Raw genomic sequence first — 6,646 nt, forward strand, 5'->3', positions numbered from 1 at the left:
ATATTACATAGGAAAATGTATTATTTAACTTTAAAGTGTCTCACAGTAAAAGGGCATAAAATAATACTTAGGACTCTTAACAGCTTTGAGTTTTCCAGTATGGTACTTTGCAGGAACAGTGTGAATTAACAAAGAGACAACCAGGTTTGTTGAAGAATTTTGAGGAAAAAAAAAAAAAAGCTTTCTATAGTTAGAAGGTCAAGATCAAATGTAAAGACATGAGATAATTAATAGATAATTACTTGAGTTGAAATTATTCATGAATTTTCTTGTAAAGTTTGTTACCTTTAAAAATTAATCCATCTCACAACATTTTAATGAGGAATTAACAAACCTAAAGATATTAAAACATTACTGAAAGGACAGAAGGTAAGGACCAACACACAGTCCTCAGATGGAAGCTGTCTAAAAGCTTTCAAAAAAAAAAAAATCTTCCCATGATAATTTGTGGCTTTTATTTATTGATGGCTTCCAAGTTCATCTCTTGACCTTATTTTCTAGACCTGTATTTTTCAACAATCTTTGAAATCTCCATTATGTTTTTAAACTCGAGGAACATGTTGGAAAGAATTCTTCCTTCTCAAACATTGTTATGGCCAGCCTTTAAGCTAGTTTTTAACGTTGAGCACAAGGAGACTCTGCCAAGCTTGAATCATCAGCTCCTATTTCTGGGGTGTTGTTTCTATGGCTTGGCATTTAATATATTATGCCAATGTTCCTTGTCAGAATTAATTTTGGCAAAAGACCATCATTATACTGACTAACTGAATCTCCAGTTACAGAATAATGTAGCACATTCACTTTTCTTAAATGTTCCCAATTAAAATATTAGAAGTATAACTATAGAATTATGGAAATTTCCTCAATATAAAGTCTATAAGAGAGAGAAAAACTAAGTTTTAGCTATTTGTACATTTCAAAAACATAGAATTACCAAGCATTTAGAATGCAAGAAGCTCTTTTTCCTAAGAAAAAAAGGGTAGGTAATGCTTCACCTTTCTCTTAACTTTCAACACAAAACTATAAAGCAAGGTAGCATAATTCATAACATTATTGCTCATGCTCTAGAATTTTACAATATGTATTAGTAACTAAATTTCAGTAACTAAAAACAAACAACCAATTTATCTGGGAAATTCTTCCAAACTTATTCCCAATTAAAAACAAATAAGTTAAGATTATCTTTAAGAAATAAGAATAAGTTGGCTGGAAGGCTTTATGTCTGAAGAAAACTGCTTGGAAACTAGGGGGAGTGAGGGTACTGGTCACCATGAGATCTCTGTGGCTGCTCAGAACCCCCTTCCTGTGTGGCCCGCTCTAGGCCTTTTAAGCTTTGGGTTCCAGGGCTGAGGTGCCTGGAGCAAGCTTCTCCCATCCTGGCAGTGTGGGCCTGGATGAGAACACAGTGCATGACCAAGAGCATATCATGGCGCATCTAAAAAGCATCATCAACAAACCAGAGGCGATGTCTCCACAAGAGCTACAGCTCCATTATTTCAAAATGCTTGATTATGATGACAATAATTTGCGTGATGGCCTAGAACTTTCCATAGCCATCACTCACGTCCATATGGAGGAAGAGAATGAACAGGCACCACCAATGAGTGAAGTTGAACTGATTAACTTGATATTGTTTGTTTTGAGAAAGGATGACAAGAACAATGATGAATACATTGACTATGCTAATTTGCAAAATCACAGAAGTACACATTGTTTGGCCACCTAGTTATGTGCAAATGTCACCCATTATAATGTGATTGAACACTTTTGGTAATGCAAAATAAACACGTTTTGAACTCCTGATACAGTATTTTGGTAAAAACCTGTAGCAGTTTTTTAACACTAGTGTGAGAAAGAGAGAAATCAAGAGAAATAGAATAGAAATGGGACATATTGTAGTCCTCAAGTACTGTTAAATCTCTCATTGGACAAGGGCTTGGTTAAAGAATCCTTTCAAGAATGTTGGATAACTGGAGCAGAGTAGTCAGGAACTTGACTATGGAATACCTCTGGTCTCTTGGTTTTCATTCATGCTATCTGAAAAGTAAGACAAACTTTGCCAAGTGGACACACATTTCCATAACAATGAAGGAATGGCATGAATGCCAAATGTTTCCCCTGGTGTGTTCTGTCTCTTTAGATAACTGTGGTCAGTATTCAGCAAAGTTCCCTTTGGCCTGAATGATGACTTGCCCTAGGCAAGTGAGTATTAGGCTATTCCAAAGTGGCAGCATAAGAAGGACGTTGGATACTAAGTTCAGGTAACCTTAGAGTCTAACATTCTGTATCTTCTGGCACTTTGGAAAGGATACACCACTGACCTAAGTGATTAGCATTATTTTAGTTTTTCAGTATTAATAAAACTACTGCCTTATACTTTATTTTATGTCTTCAGCTTAGGAGAGATCTTGAACTGAAAAGTGTTCTTTATTCTATTTATTTATTTATTCATTTATTTATCAGAGTGAGAGAAAGAGAGAGCATGAGCAGGGGGAGGGGCAGAGGGTAAGGAGATCTGAGTAAGGAGCCCAAAGAGGGACCTGAGCTGAAGGCAGACGCTTAACTGACTGAGCCACCCAGGCATCCCCCAAAATGTTCTTTATTCTAATCATTAGCAAATGTTAGCTTTCCTAATATTTGTATTTAACCTTTATTTCCAGGGTTTGTTTTGGGGTTTAGAAACTATTAGGAAGGCAAGGACTTTATCCTTTCTGCTTGGTGCAGCAGGGGTAAAGCTACTAGCTGGTCTTGCGTAAGTAAGGAGGAGAAGATCACCAAGCTCAGTGATTAACCCGCTGCAAGCTATATTTAGAAGGAATGGCATTTAAATTACCTCTTCTAGTTTAAATATATGAATTATTTCAGGTCAGGAAAGATTAGAAAAGACCTAAAAACTCTTAACATTGTGAATCTCAGTAATGGTTGAAAATTATAATTGTAATTTGTAATTTGGTTTTTTGGATATGATAGACGTGTGATAGAAAACTTGAAATGATGGTTGAATGGGGAAAAAACTGCATAGAATTTTATGTAAGACATATAGAGACTTAGTTTCTTTATTAAAATATTCTTATAAGTAAACATATGTGTTTGTAAAAATGCTTTCCTGTGTCAAATATTTGTGCAATCAGAGCTGAATTATAAACTATTCTTGTAATATCTAGTTATTTTGAAAGATTTATATGATGAATCCTGGACATATGACCAATAAAACTGAGGAAACAAACAAAAATGGAATAAGAAAAGGCCATCTTCAGTTTCTCTCTTGTTAGTGTAGAAACCAAAGCTATCCATAATTTCTTATTTTTTATATAGGAAATTGTTATTCTCAATATAGAAGTTGTAATTCATAATGATATTTATTATTTTTATTTTACATTCTGGAGATACATTTTCTTTACGTGTAGAAGGTATATTGTTAGAATATAAAGAAGGTAAACTCTCAGACCATTAGTCAGCTATGAACCATTATCTTAATATAAATTGCAATTAAATGAAAAATCTCAAATGGAAACTTAACTAAGTCAAGCGAACTTTCTAATAGTAACATGCTATGCTAATATGGGTACTATACACTGATTCTTATTATCCAAAACAGACTAGTGATATAAAATAATGAAACCAAAAACTTACTCTGCAAGAGGAAATTAAGAGCTTGGGTATCTTTAAACAGGGAGTTCTCTCACAGAAATGTTCTGGGAAGGTGTGAGTCTTTAATTTCTAATTTAAAATGGTAGACAATTATTTGTGTGAATATTGCGTGAGTTATGTATTGTCCAGTGTTTTAAAAATCTTGCTTTTCATAGCATGATGAAACGAATACTGATAATATTCAAAAAATGTTGGGGCACCTGGATGGCTCAGTCAGTTAAGTATCTAACTCTTGATTTTGGCTCAGGTCATGATCTCAGGGTCCTGGGATAGAGCCCTGCTTCACTGAGCCTTGCATTGGGCTCTTCGCTGGGGGTGGAGCCTGCTTGGGATTCTCTCTTTCCCTCTCCCTCTGCCCTTCCTCCTCTCGTGTTTACCTGTGCATGTGTGTGCTCTCTCTCTCTCAAAGAAGAAAAGAAAAAAGAAATGTAAAGCCTTTTAAATATAGATTCTACAAATTTTTTCACATGCAAGTTTGTGACAAGTTCTTCAAGTTTTCAATTTTAGTACCTATACATTTACACACCAAAAAAAAAAAATGATGAATTTACCAAATGGGGCAGAGTGATTTGCAAAATTTCCATTTCATAAAATGATAAATCCTAGTGACAAATTACATGTATTTTATGTCATTTTAATTATATTTTATACAAAACCTATCAAAAACAAATCTGTCATCAAAAGTGAAGGATACTAATACCTTATAAAGAATGCAAACAAAATTTTTCCATTTATTTATTTATTTTTAATATTTTATTTGTTTATTAGAGAGGAAGAGAAAGAGCATGAGCATGGGACTGGGAGAAGGAGAAGCAAGCTCCCAGCTGAGCAGGGAGCCCCACATGGGGGGGATCATGACCTGAGTGGAAAGTAGACACTTGACTGACTAAGGCACCCAGGCACCCCACAATTTTACCATTTCTACATTGCTTATTTGACATGAATGAAATGAAACAATCTCATTGGCTTTGAAAGTTAGAAGAAATTTAGAGATTATCTATATCAAAGATCATTAATTGCTCTATACAGTAAAGTCCATGGTGGGCTTTTAGATTGTAGGTACTCAAACCCCTTCTAACCACTCATGTCTTCTCCCCCACTAAAATATACGTATGATACTAAAGCCTTATCATTTCAAAAAATAATTCAAGTGAATATATGTGTGTGTGTTAATACTATATATATGCAATATATATGCTAATAAATGCTAATAAAAAGGCTCTAAAAATCTAATTCTGTATTTTAAAGACATGGAACAGTTGAGCAGAAGTGATGTTTTTATGTAAAGGCAAGATAAGGGCCTTCTCTTATTTCTCAAAACAAGCACAGGACAATAATACATTTATTATACCTGTAGGTGATGATAACTATACTCTTTGGAAGAATATAACCCAGGATTTTGAAAGGAAGGAGATCCCAGAAGCCAGCTGGGGTATAGTGGTGCACAATAGATCAGACCAACTAATTTCCAAGCTCCTAAACTGGACAATAGTGTGGTTTCAGTCATTGTTGTTATTTATTTAATGCAGCATGCTTCCCATAAATGAAAAATTTTAATTTAAATATAATTGCTGTATTAGGTTTGTATGTAATTGTAAAAATAATTGTATAAGATTTCCCATTAAAAATCATATTTTTATACTTTTAAAATGTTCTAAAAATTGTGTGAAAACAAAATATATGGCATAAGTGCCTAATACCAAGAAGCTAGCATTCTAGCTGTGAAATAAAATTTTTGAAATTTACTTACAGAAAATAAATATGCTAAATCATGAGAGTCTATTATAGACTTTCAGAAGGCAGGCAGGTAGTATTTAGGAAAGAATTCTTATAGTAAGCAGGGGAGGAATACAGTAAAGAAAATAATTACAACCCAGAGAAAAAAAAGTGATTTTTCTTTTTTTGCAATTGTGAATAATCAAATTTATAATCCTCTTTATAATTGTGATTTGGGTTTTTATTAAAATCAGTATATTTTCAGTTGTTGGCTGATGCGGGATCCAAATTACATCATAGAATTTGAACTTGAGAATTAAGTTAGAGATCACCTACCTTGAGCAATTAACTTAAACAATTAAATAAAAATTGAATTAAACAATTAAAAAGAATTGTTTATTCTGGAATTAACTGAAGATCTTAAAAATTGAAAATACCCAGTTTCTATCTCCAGAGATTCTGATTGTATAGGTCTGTGATGAGTTCCAAAGAATCTCTATTTTGAACAAGCTACTCATGGGATTGTGACATGCACTATGGATTCAATGGATTGTTAAATAAATCCTACAATACATGGTTGCAGATTTGATGGAAAATTCTAAATCATTGCAGTAGGGCTCTAGATTCAAAACACAGCTATGGATTCCTAAGATTTTTCACTTCCTCAATTAGATTTTAGGTGTAAGACTTTGCTCCACTTATTGTTTATGTGCACTTTCTCTTTCATAAAGTGACAGAATTTTCAACATAAACTGTATTTTTTTCTAATGCCACTGTAATTAATGACATAATACACTATATAGATACAAGCCAAGACTGTTGCATGTTAATAATCTAAATCAAGAGTAACTATCTTGGCAGTACTACTATTCATATGACACTTCTCATTTAGGATAAATTAAGTTTTTGCGGAGTTCTAAAGTGAATGATTTGTTGTCCTCATAAATGTATATACTTCAATTTGACTTCTAATTCTTATTAAGTTTAATACAGTTGTCTACGTGGTAAAATATTTAGGTAGTTATTTTTCTTAAGATTTTACTTATTTATTTGAGAGAAAGATAACACAAATGGGGTGTGGTGGGGAGGGGCAGAGGGAGAGGGAGAAGCAGGGAACCTGCCACAGGGCTCTATCCCGGGGCTGGATCCCAGGACCTGGAGATCATGACTTGAGCTGAAAGCAGACGCTTAACTGACTGAGCCACCCAGGCGCACCTATTTAGGTAGCCATTAAAAAGAATCATCTGGAATTGAAATATCTCTTTAAGTTAAATTTCAA

The 6,646-nt window shown here is 33.8% G+C and overlaps 1 pseudogene; it reads left to right on the top strand.

Annotated features, from left to right (window-relative positions):
* Window positions 1-1,270: 1,270 nt before the first annotated feature.
* LOC114220092 (multiple coagulation factor deficiency protein 2 homolog pseudogene) lies at window positions 1,271-1,726 on the top strand (annotated as a pseudogene).
* Window positions 1,727-6,646: the final 4,920 nt, after the last annotated feature.

The sequence above is a fragment of the Eumetopias jubatus genome, unplaced genomic scaffold (genome assembly GCF_037043125.1).
Source record: "Eumetopias jubatus isolate StellerSeaLion01/CBP00866 unplaced genomic scaffold, mEumJub1_p1.0 scaffold_14, whole genome shotgun sequence".
Lineage (NCBI taxonomy): Eukaryota > Metazoa > Chordata > Mammalia > Carnivora > Otariidae > Eumetopias > Eumetopias jubatus.